This window comes from Nuphar pumila, chromosome 5, assembly GCF_984573655.1.
Source record: "Nuphar pumila chromosome 5, dmNupPumi1.hap1.1, whole genome shotgun sequence".
NCBI classification, from domain to species: Eukaryota; Viridiplantae; Streptophyta; class Magnoliopsida; order Nymphaeales; family Nymphaeaceae; genus Nuphar; species Nuphar pumila.
This window is the reverse complement of record NC_143253.1, coordinates 61,245,343-61,257,382: the sequence shown is the minus strand read 5'-3', so window position 1 is coordinate 61,257,382 and position 12,040 is coordinate 61,245,343. Positions and strand designations below refer to the sequence as shown.

The following is a 12,040-nucleotide window of genomic DNA, read 5'->3' as shown; positions in this document are numbered from 1 at the left end:
ATTTATGACTGTCCATTTTTGGATGCTTAAAAACATAGATGAAGCCCATTTATGACAACCTATTTGCAGATGCTTAAAAACACAGATAAAACCCATTTGTGACAGCCTATTTGCAGATGCTTAAAAACACATATGAAACCCATTTACGACAACCTATTAAAATGAACAGTTATATACAACTTCAAACATGCTCAAATATGCCTTTTAAAATGAATAGTTCATATACCACAACAAACATGCATAGTCAGCCCCTCATTAAACCATTCATATACAAATATTAAAATAGGCATAAAACAGCCTTTTAATAAACAATTTACATATAACATTAAAACAGTCCATTATCGTCATGAATTTTGCTAAATCTAGCAATTACAAGACAATAATGCAAACAACTTAAATACAAACAGTGAAACCGATCTAAACCATTCATGCATAAGAGTCCACATATACCAAGCAATCGATGCATAATAGTCCATAATTATATATGCAAGAACCCTTGTATGATAGCTCAAATTCATGGGAATAAACCCACATATGGCAGCCCATATACGATATCAGTGTATAGATATCAGTCTATACACATATATGAATTGATTCTACAAAATGCATGGGTGATCATAGTGAAATCCTACCTTTGCAGTCAATAAAATAGTATGGTCTTGTGGTTCTGAAAAAGGGTGTATGCGGCAAAACTACCGTCTTTGAAAGGTAGCGTGTCCCACTAACAGAGCTGCAACAATGATGAAAGAGGCCACTCTCATTACTGACCTGGGCACAAGCATCCGAATAATGGGGTCTGCTGGCCATAGGTGAACACCCCTTATAGCTCAGTACAATAGGAGAGCAGCAGCCCTACTCACGGCAATGCTGCAAAATGCCCAAGAAAGAGGGGAGTTCGGGGTTGTTTATTTAGGGAATTAGGGAAAAGGGGCAAAACCAAATCCCCCACATGGTGCTGGCATGGTGGTTCTATCGTGACCCACAGGTGGTGGTGGTGCCATGGTGGTGGTGGTACCACCGTGGTATATTGCGCACATCGAGAAGGGGGCACCCTACGGGTGGCCACCATGAACCAGATAAAAAAAATAAAACAAACAAAGACAGAAAAGAAAAAGAAAAAGAAAATGAAGGAGAAGCTCACCGGATGATCAGAGGGAATAGTTGTAGGGGAAATCGTCTACCCTAGCAAAAATCTAAGAATAGAGGAAGAAGATGATGTTGGTGAGTAAAAGGTGAAGGTCCATACATAGGAGGGCAGGCTTGGCAAGCAAGGAAGGAGGGCAATGATCTGTTGTCCTTCCACTGCCAAGATAGGGAGGTGCTCACTGCTCTGTGAAACCAGCCTCACATGGTTCCTTCCTCTCTAAGAACCATCCCAGCCCAACCTTTTGATAGGGCACGCTGACTCACTCCTGGCTTGGAACAGGGCAGATGTAATGCGTCACTCCTACCCACCAAGCTTGTCCAGCATGTGCGTCCAGGCCACCCGTTGTGCCCCCACTCGTGTTACAATCTCGCGTTGCTGAGCTCGGCTATGGCTTCTGCAGCTCAGGTAGACCGCAGGGAAGAGAGAAAGTGCATACACGAGAGGGTTTCGAAACTAAGAGAGTGCATGCAACAAAATGGGAAATGGGAGGGGGTTTCTTAAATAAGGCAAAAAGAGGTATGGGCATCATGGTCGTTTAATCATGGGGTAAAAGGGTAATTGTTGTAGGGTTTTAAATGTTGCAAATTATGGTTGTTAGGGAGAGGTCTTAAATGTGATATAATGCGTGTCTGTGGCGGTGATGAGTTCATTTTGGGTTTTGGGTTGGATCCCTATGGGTCCAAACTCAAACCCATAATACACAAAAGTGTTAAACACGTGACTTGGGTTTTTGGTTAGATTGGGTTGGGTTCACTTGGATCAAACTCAATCTACTATATTAAAACCCATATAGTATGGATTAGTTGGTTTGGGTTGGACCCATTCGGATCCAACTCAATCCACTACGTTAATTATATAGTATTTGTATGGGTTTGGTTGGACTTGGATCTAAATCCAATCCACTCAAACCATATCCAATTTGCTAAATCCCAAGTGTGTGTATATATATAGAGATTTTAATTGGGATTGAGTTGGGTCAAACTCCAATCTAATATATTTTATCGTTATCTTTGTGATTCGGATTTGGATTTGAATCCAAATCTCACTCAACTTATCCAACTTTAAGAAGCTAAGTGGATGAGTTTCTTTAAACCAGATCCAAATCCGGTCTAGATCCTGCTAGGGTCCCAACTCCATTTTTGGTCTATTTTGGACTGGTTGTTGACCCAGATAGAACTCCAATAATATTAAAATAATATTTAGAGTACCCCTTGTCAGTTGGGTATTTTTCTTGTGAATTCTCTGATATATAGATATTTTAATATAATATCCGCTACTCATGTAAACAGGTTTTTGAACAAAACATCGTACTGAAAATTTTCAAATATTATAATTTTAGAGCCACTAAAAACCCATGGCAGTATACATTAGTGCCAAATGTATAACTGAAAACACTCTTATTGGCAAAACCACTAGTGCAAGGCAAACTTTTACTGGAGCTAATTTAGAATCACTAAAAGTTTGATTTCTTATAGTGAATACAATTTATAAAACATAATTTTGTATGGTATTAGAAACATAAATATGGTTAATTAGCAGCCAATTAAGTATTGTTACAAGTGGATAGTAATAAATAGAAAAACACCTCTTTTTTGGTTAATTAGGAACCAATATAAAATATTTTAGGCATTGAAACATATGATAACATAAACACAAAGCTGACAAAAATACACTTTTGTAAAATGTGCAATATCAATCAATTTATTGATATAAAAAATTGGATCACCACGTACCTTTCTTCTCTTTGGTTTTTGAAAGATAAGAGATGGGGTGGCTTTGTATCCATTTGTTTTTTCTTTTTTTACTATATTTTTGTATTTTGTTAGATAAAGGAAAAAAAGGTCACCAAGTACCTCATTCTTGAAAGACAGGGGAGGGATCACCAGAAGGCAACCCCCATTCATGCTTAGGCCAGGTGAGTTGGAGAGGGGCGTTGAGTAGCAGAAAGGATAGGGGCCATACTTGGGTTGAACAATTTTGGGGTAGGTTTTTAGACTTTTTTGTTAAGAGAAGAATGAGCAAATGATAATGGGTTTAAGAATAAATCCCTATCCACCATGCATGGAGAGTAGCCCTCTCTCCATGCTTGTAATCCCCTCTCATCGTTGCATTATTCACACTACTAAAAGCCCTTGATAAAAAAAATGGGGGCTTTTAAATTTTTTTAGCTTTTCTAATGTTTTATTGAAAATTTCATGAAAAGATATGAGATTTTAAATATAGGCATTTTTTTAAAATGTTGTATTTAAAATGTGAAAGTGCGGCAAATTTTTTTTCATGAGAAATCGAAAATCTCACTGACATTTGTGACTATGATTGAAAAAGTGTGAATCAGGTTTCAACACATTTATTAAAAATGGGTTGTATTGGCCATCTCATGCTAAACCTTTCTATTAATGCAATTTTAAATATTTTTAGTAAATTTCTAGCAAGAGACGTGAACCTGTGGGTTCTAAACTTATGTGTCTCTTTAACTTGGTGGCATTTGCAAGTCACCCCTACCGGTTGGATGGAGCCCTATTGTCCTTTCTAAAAATAGTGATACAAGCACTACAAGAAATAACATCATTGTTGGTGTGTCCCCCCTAGCGCGCTAGTAAAAGATCACTTTCACGGGTGTGTCCCCCCTAAGCAAAATAGCGCCAATGAAAAGTGAATTATACTAGTAGCACTTATACTGCACCAATATAAAAAAAAATTTGGTGCACATGAAAATTGTGCCCAAATTTTGTTTTTTCTAGCACAACAAATAAACATGTCAGTAAATTATACTTTTTTGTGCATAAAAAAAGTGTGCCAATAAAAAGACATGAAACTTAAAAAATCAAAGCCAAAGACGCTCTCCCCCACTCTCTCGCTCCCTCTTTCTCTCATTCTCTCTATTTTCACCAGCCAATAGTGCACCCTCTCTCCTTCCTCTTTCTCTCGTTCTCTCTGTGTTTATTGGGCATCTCTCTCTCCTTCTCTCTCTATCTCTCTATGTTCTTCCTCTCCCCCACCATTGGTGACTACCTATCCTCCACTACACCCTCTCACCATTGTCGACTGCCTATCCTCCACCACACCCTCTCAACACCGCACCCTCTATCTCCCTCTCACCATCATTGATCGCTTGTCCTCCACCACCACTGGCATTCTCTTTATGTTCACTGGCCACCACCACCATCGGCACCTTATTTGATTGTCTGCCACCACCACTCACCCAAGGTATATTTCTTAATTTGTTTGCATTTTATAATTTTAGGAGTTTGCTATTTTAATTACTGATTCTGTAATTTATTTAGTGAATATATGTTATATCCGACTTTTTTACTCGTGTATGATTTAGATTCAAGGGTTTTATATTTTAATTATTAATTTTGTAATTTATTTAGTAAATGCATGCTAAACAAGATTTTTTCTCATTTATTATTTAAAGTTTACAAATTTTGCATTTTAATTTCTAATTTTATAATTTATTGAGTGAATGCATGCTAAATCTGTTTTTTTCTCATGTATGGTTTAGATTTTAAGGGTTCTGCATTTTAACTGTTAATTTTGTTAATTATTGAGTGAATGCATGGTAAATTTGATTTTTTCTAATATATGATTTAAATTTTTGGGGTTTTATATTATAATTCCTAGTTTTTCTATTTATTGAGTGAATGCATGCTAAAATTGATTTTATTATTGCATATGATTTAGATTTTAAGGGTTTTATATTTTAATTCTTAATTACATAATTTATTAAGTCAATGCATGCTAAATTTATAGATTTTTTCGTCTATAATTTAGATTTTATGGGTTTTGCATTTTAATTGTTAATTGTGTAATATATTTAGTGACTGCATGCTAAATCTATTTTTTTATATGATTTAGAATTTAAGGATACTTAGTGAATGTATGCTAAATCTTTTTTTTTTATTATATATGATTTAGATTTTAGAGATTTTGTATTTTAATTTTTAATTTTATAATTTATTTAGTGAATGCATGATAAATTTATTTTTTCTTCTTATACATGATTTAGATTTTAAATGTTTTACACTTTAATTCTTAATTTTGTAATATATTTAGTGAATACATGCTAAATCTGTTTTTTTCTTATATATTATTTAGATTTTTAGGATTTTGCATTTTAATTCATAATTTTGTTGAAATGTATTTATGATGCATTGAACTAGTGAGAAGATGCACATGCCTAAGTAGGATATTCATGATCAATTAAAAGGGAATGCATATGGGGGTTAGCACATGAAAGGCAAGGGCATGACATGTATGATTCAAAACTGGTGGCTCTATAAGTTCTGACGTAGTGTTGCCAGAATTCTCATATTTTCCTGTTGCCTTAATTCTATCAGTTGTGGCATTAGGATCAACATGGTTTACAACATCCCCATGTCTGTGAGAAGGACCAGTTATCGAGGATTCGGAACAAGCTTGACCCTTTAACTAATTGCAGTTGTGCATCCTAGATCAGAAGTTGTCAAGGTAGGTCTACCTAAATGACTTACAGGACTTGCATTACTTTCAACACTTCTAATATGCATATGAATCCGAGCTGCAACGGTTGGAATTGTCATAGATTGTGAAAATTGTTGATGAGGAACAATGTTTGAGCCAGACTCTGCTCCACCAGCAAGTATTGTGGCGGGTCTTTGTGAAGAGACTGACTGGTTGGTAGCTGGTGACAGGTGCAGGAACCTTGAGTGCAGCAGTGCATAACATGAAAGGATGCTCATGACAATTGTGAATTCAAGCATGTTGAATCTTCTACAACGTTGTTTTGAATATGCCGATCTTAACTGTGAATTCAAAGTAAGTATGTGCAGGTGAATGGGGTGAATAGTACAGTTTGCAGAAAAGTAAGTATGTTGTGCAGTAGGGTACATGTGATTAAGTGGAGTGCAATGGTATATGAATAAGTAAAATGCCTGTGCAAATGCAGTCATTAAGATGACCATGCAGGTGATATGTGAATGATAAGGTAGTGCACAGGAGCAGGATGGTGCTGGAAGTTACAATAAATGGTAATAGTGACAATGGAACATAGTTAGCAGGGGATGCATGCGGTGGCACGAGAAATGCATATGTGATGACTGATGCATTTAGTGGACATGTGCAGCAGTGTTGCTGTGAAGGTGAGTTGGATCTGGCAATGCTTATCATTATTGCTGAAGACCAGTTTCCACACTTCAGACTGCCTAGGAATCAGGAGCTGAGGCATCCGACACAATTCCTTCTGATTTCTTGCGAATAGTCCTGAGATCCATCAGGGACAGTTAACATTGGATGCATTCCAGTATGATGGTCGACCCGTCAACCAACCTTGCTCGTGCTGTAGGTTCCCTTTTAAGCAGTTGTTGTTTATGAACAGGATCCTACATCAAGCTGAAGGCTCAAGATCGGATCCCCCTGAATACCATAGAGGACACCCATCATGCCTAAAATTTTCAAAAATTCACATCCCAGTGTGCCAGCTCTGAAATATTTCGGCTTCCTTGAGTTGTCTTGGCAGCTTGGGAACAAAGACTAACATTCGTGGATCATAATGGCAATTCAATGGCATCAAATTACCAGATTTCAATAGTTCAGCAGAGAGTGAACATGGTTCTTACAGGTGTGAACACAGTTAGTGAAGGTTGTGAAGTGGGGGTTTTGCCAGCAAGAGAGTAACAGGCTCATGTTGATCGCTCATTTCTGAAATCCAAATACATGTTACAGAGCATCTAATATATTTGTATTTCTTGTTGTATGTACAAGAAAATGATCAAGCAACTTCAGTAGTCCCCTGTGATACCTTAATACTGGAATATGCTATAATGATGGAGAGCCACCAGATTTTGATCAAAAGCTGGGGTTTTCTTACCTTACACGCAATCATCAGATCTATAGCAGTTGGAGAATGTAATAAGAGTGTAATGGCTGCTGAAATCAAACACATCATCTCAATGGTTCTCAAAACGAGAGCTAATTGGGCCATCGTGTGACAGAGAATTGGGTCTCAGTCCTTCTCAAGAAGCAGTAATCGAGGTAATGTATTAGCAATAATTATAGAAAGAGAGATCTTATTCAAGAGAATCACCTAAATCCCATAAAGGGATTAGATTGATCCTGATTCCAAGCTTCAGTACCGATTCAGATCAAGATACAAATAAGCCAACGTATCCACTTAACATAATTGGTTAATAGACAAAGAACTTGGTGCGAACATGAAATTAAAATCAGTATAACAGATGATCAATATGGGGGCAAGATAACAAAAAAATAAAATAAAATAAAAAGGGGAATGAGCCAATCATACGATGGTACTATATGCCTCACAGATTGAAACATAATGATAGATGATCCACGCCATATCCAGCATGCCAACATAAATGATACTGAAGACGTGGAAGTGCCATGGATGAATGATATGTCTATTGAGATGGGACGCATGATGGGTAATGGTGATGAAAATAGAAATCAAGATGAATGAATGTTGTGATGGATGCAGAGGTGCCGTGAATTGAGAGAGAATGAAAATAAAACAAAACAGAATGGGAAATTTAGATGATCAATTAACATGATGGAGACACAAATACAGAAGAAAGGGCATAATGAAGGGGATACACACAGTTAATGCAGAAGCCGGATGTGGGATTTCACGGCAAACCAAATGTAAATATGATTTTGGATCAACCGAGCAGAGCATTTCATGGTAGATGCAGAGATCTGCAAAATGCTCATGTTTGGTAATTTCCGAATTGAATCCAATACAGATGTTGTGTTACATTGGATCAATGCAAACAAGATCGATGCTGAGAAATAAAGTGTGATGCTATATGGATGTCAAGTGAGATTGTAGGTAAGGGATTCAATAACTTAGGCTTCAGAACATATAAATAACATCAAATGAAACCAAATACGATGAGTATATAGTTATGATGAAGCAGGATTTTTATAAATAGCCAACTACTACTATCTAGACACTGAAAACACAGGGGTTCACGAGAGGTCACAGGAGACGTGAATAGCGATGATGGGATGATAATCAAGTAACATGGCATAAAAACTCAAGATGCAAAACTAGCCAGATGATTATAATCACCAGAAAACAAGAAATTGGGGGATCGATTGAGGCCTTCCCCAGGATAAACTCAATCCAATAATGAATCAGATCGGACATCCTTTTGCGGAAGCCATATCGAGATGCAAAATGACAATGAATTTAAGTTGAAATTACATGAATGAAAGGAAATGGCAGCGTAGAGCATAAACGTAAAAATTACAAAAGTTGTTAAGACGAATTGCAATGAATATTGGATTTAAGCAATATCCAGCAATGGTAACATCAACGAAAATCAAAATATCATGGCCAACAAGGGCAAGAAATCGAACATCGAAACAAAGATCATATAGGAAATCCAAAATTCAACAAAAAATCAAAATGAAAGCGAAATTTAGTAGAAAAATTGGACTGGGATTTGGATGAACCCTCTCGGATTATTGAGTCCTACAGCCTGAGCCCAACAAGAGTAAAATCGCAGCATAAGTGAAACAGAAATGAAAAAAAAGAAAAAAAAAGATGTTGGAATGTGATTGTTCGGTTACTGTTGCACAAAGGGAGAGGTTGATGTTGCTATAAGCAACCCAACACAACTCAGTGGTGTGTTAATGGGGCAAAACGAAAAGAGAGAAACTAACAGGAAGTTTAGGGGAAAATAAAAGAGGAAGAGGGGTACTTACCAAAGCCGGTTGCAGAAATCCTGGAAGAACGAGTTGATGCTCCTTCATTGGAACTCAAGGGGAAGGTTGTCGGTTTCCCTTTGCTTGCAGGGGCTTTCAAAGAGGGAACAAAGGAGGAGAATATGAGGAAATGTGAGAGTGGATCGGATGGATGAAGGCTCTAATGGATGCTCAGATGCGAATGGATGATCCCTTTTGCCTCTCGATGCTTGTTTATATAGGGAGGAGAAGAAGGATCGAGAAGAGAGGAAGGATCGATAAGAGAGGTTGGGGATGGACTCTTCGAGAGGGGAGATCGAAGGGTAGTGGATGGATGAAGGGCAATGTCGAGGGATTAGGAATCGGGGACCCCCGCGGCTCCCTTTTCATAGCAGAAATTCGTTAGAAAATTTTCAAAACTGGTCTCTCTTGCTTTCAAAAATTTTCAAAATAATGGTTGTTTTCAAAAAGGTTTTTCTCAAAAGGGGTTTTATCTACGAAAAAGGTTTTCAAAAGAAGGTTTCTAGACCATCTTTTATGTTTTTCTTTTTCTATTTTTTTTTGTTCTTTTCTTTGCATTTTCTAATTTTTTTTTATGTTTTTGAAGTAAAACTCTTAAAACTATGGGAAAACAAAGGATTTTAAACTATTTTTGCAAAATTTAAAAATAATTACAAAAGAAGGGTTTTCTGAGAATTTGGGGCTATTCTTTGAAAAAATCTTCAAAAAACGGGTTTGGATCCAAGGTTTTGGAGAAATATTCAAGTTTTGAACCTTGAATCGAGAAATATAAAACGGTGGATCCAAATGGATACCTGATGAACTGTCAGAGCCATTCATAAAATATTTTTGGATTTTTATAAATTCGATTTAAAAATTGGATAACGAGGCGCAGATTTGAATTCTAATACTGGATCTGGGTCCAAAATTGAGTTAGATATAGAAAATGGCTTTGATTTCAGTAAAATCTGAGAAATAACTGAAATTTAAATTAAAACTGACTCAATTATTCAGAAAATTGGGGCTAGGGGCAAAAAGAAAAATTTTTGTATTTTTTTTGAAAATTTTAGGGTGTTCACAATTGGAGATTGTGGTTTGGGTATAGACGTAATTATTCATGCTAATGAATGCTAAATATTAAAATGATTTATAATAACGAGTGCTAAATATATTACAACAATTGTTATTAATAAGTGTTTTGTATTAAAATGATTTACACTAATGAACGCTAAATATTACAATGATTTACAATAATGAATGTTAAATGCTAAAGCGATAACTCTTTATACTAACGAAGACAAAATCCTGCAACGATCATTACTTAAGAATGCTAAACATTACAACAATTTATACTAATGAATGTTAAATGCTAATACGATAACGATTTGTACTAACGAAGATAAAATACTGCAATGATGATTACTTAAGAATGTTAAACATTACAACGATTTATACTAATGAAAGTTAAATACTAAAGTGATCATGATTTGTACTAAGAAATACAAAATCATGCAACGATCATTACTTAAGAATGTTAAACATTAGAACGATTTATACTAATGAATGTTAAATGCTAATGCAATAACGATTTGTACTAACGAAGATAAAATCCTGCAGCGATGAGTACTTAAGAATGCTAAACATTTTAATGATTTATACTAATAAATGCTAAATGCTAATGCGATAACGATTTGTACTAATGAAGATAAAATCCTGCAATGATAAGTACTTAAGAATGCTAAACATTTCAACGATTTATACTAATGAATGATAAATGATAAAACGATTGTAAATGATTTTAAACCATTTACCTCGTTTAATTACAGACCATCTAAAATGAACTTAGCATTATCCTCCTTGACATTTATTGTACTCCACCGACCGATCTTGGGAAAATCACAAATCGCAGGGCCACACTAAGGACGCAATGCGACAATATGCTCCCATGTTCAGGCTTAAAAAAATAATATATTAGTAAGACTATAATCTTCAACGATCTTAGTGTACAAGTAGTAAATATGTAATAAACAATTTCCTGGACAAATGGCCAAACCCTCTGATGGTTTTTGTACCCTTACTCGCATGATAAAGTTGACCGTACAAGTGTGCAAGCATAGCATCACCCCAGGCATAGTTGTCGACTTCATCTAAGTCTTCCAAGAACTGCAGCCACAAGTAACTTAACCTCAAACCAGACAAATTCAAAAATAAAGTAAGTCCAAAAAAATAAAGAAGGAAGCCACACAACTCTTGGTCAACTCTTTCAGATGCACATGTAGCAGATCGACCATTCCATTTATTACAAAAAGAAGAAACTTTTATCGATGTGGAATTGCTTCTATCAGAAATACATTGACCCCAGTCCTCCATCGACATTCTTAGAAGGGTCATGCACTTATCCCTTGCGTTATAGTTTGAATCATGTGCTAGGACAACACTTCAATGGTACTTAAGACCCGTAATATGTATCACATCTTCTAGGGTCATGGTGATATCAAAACCATCAAACTAGAACATGTTTGTCTTATGATTTCACTTATTGACCAGGTGGGTCATGGTGTTCCAGCACGTTTCAAAATAATGCTGGTCCAGAAGGCCGCCAAAGTGCATATTTTGTAATCGGTCTTTCTAATATTCACTCAGTTGTCCATACCACGACAGAATTACAGGCCACTGACACCTCCCTCTGAGCTTTTCACTTGGTGCTCTACTTCTCTTCTAGCCTCCCTGTAACACAAAATAACATATTATTCATATCAAATCACAACTAGTCTCATTTGTACTTCTACATGTTGCTATAAACAGTAATCGTTATGTATAATAATCATTGTATATTCGCTATCACTGTAATCGTATACACAATAATCAATATCAAAGTAATCGCTATACATACCAATCGCTATTACGATAATCGCTATACATAAGTCACAGTAATCGCTATCACAGTAAACGTTATACATAGTAATCACTATCAGAATAATCGCTATACATAGTAATCACTATCACAGTAATCATTATATATAATAATACCTATCACAGTAAGTCATTATGTAATCGCTATACGTACTAATCGCTATTACGGTAATCGCTATACATAGGTCACAATAATCTCTATACATAGTAATCGTTATCATAATAATCACTATATATAGTAATTGCTATCACAATAATTGTTATATATAGTAATAGTTATCACAGTAATCACTA

The 12,040-nt window shown here is 35.9% G+C and overlaps 1 non-coding gene across 1 annotated transcript; it reads right to left on the bottom strand.

The window, feature by feature from the left end:
* Window positions 1–1,228: 1,228 nt before the first annotated feature.
* Window positions 1,229–1,533, bottom strand: LOC149837692 (signal recognition particle RNA). The gene has a single exon (XR_016432265.1).
* Between the last annotated feature and the right edge of the window lie 10,507 nt (window positions 1,534–12,040).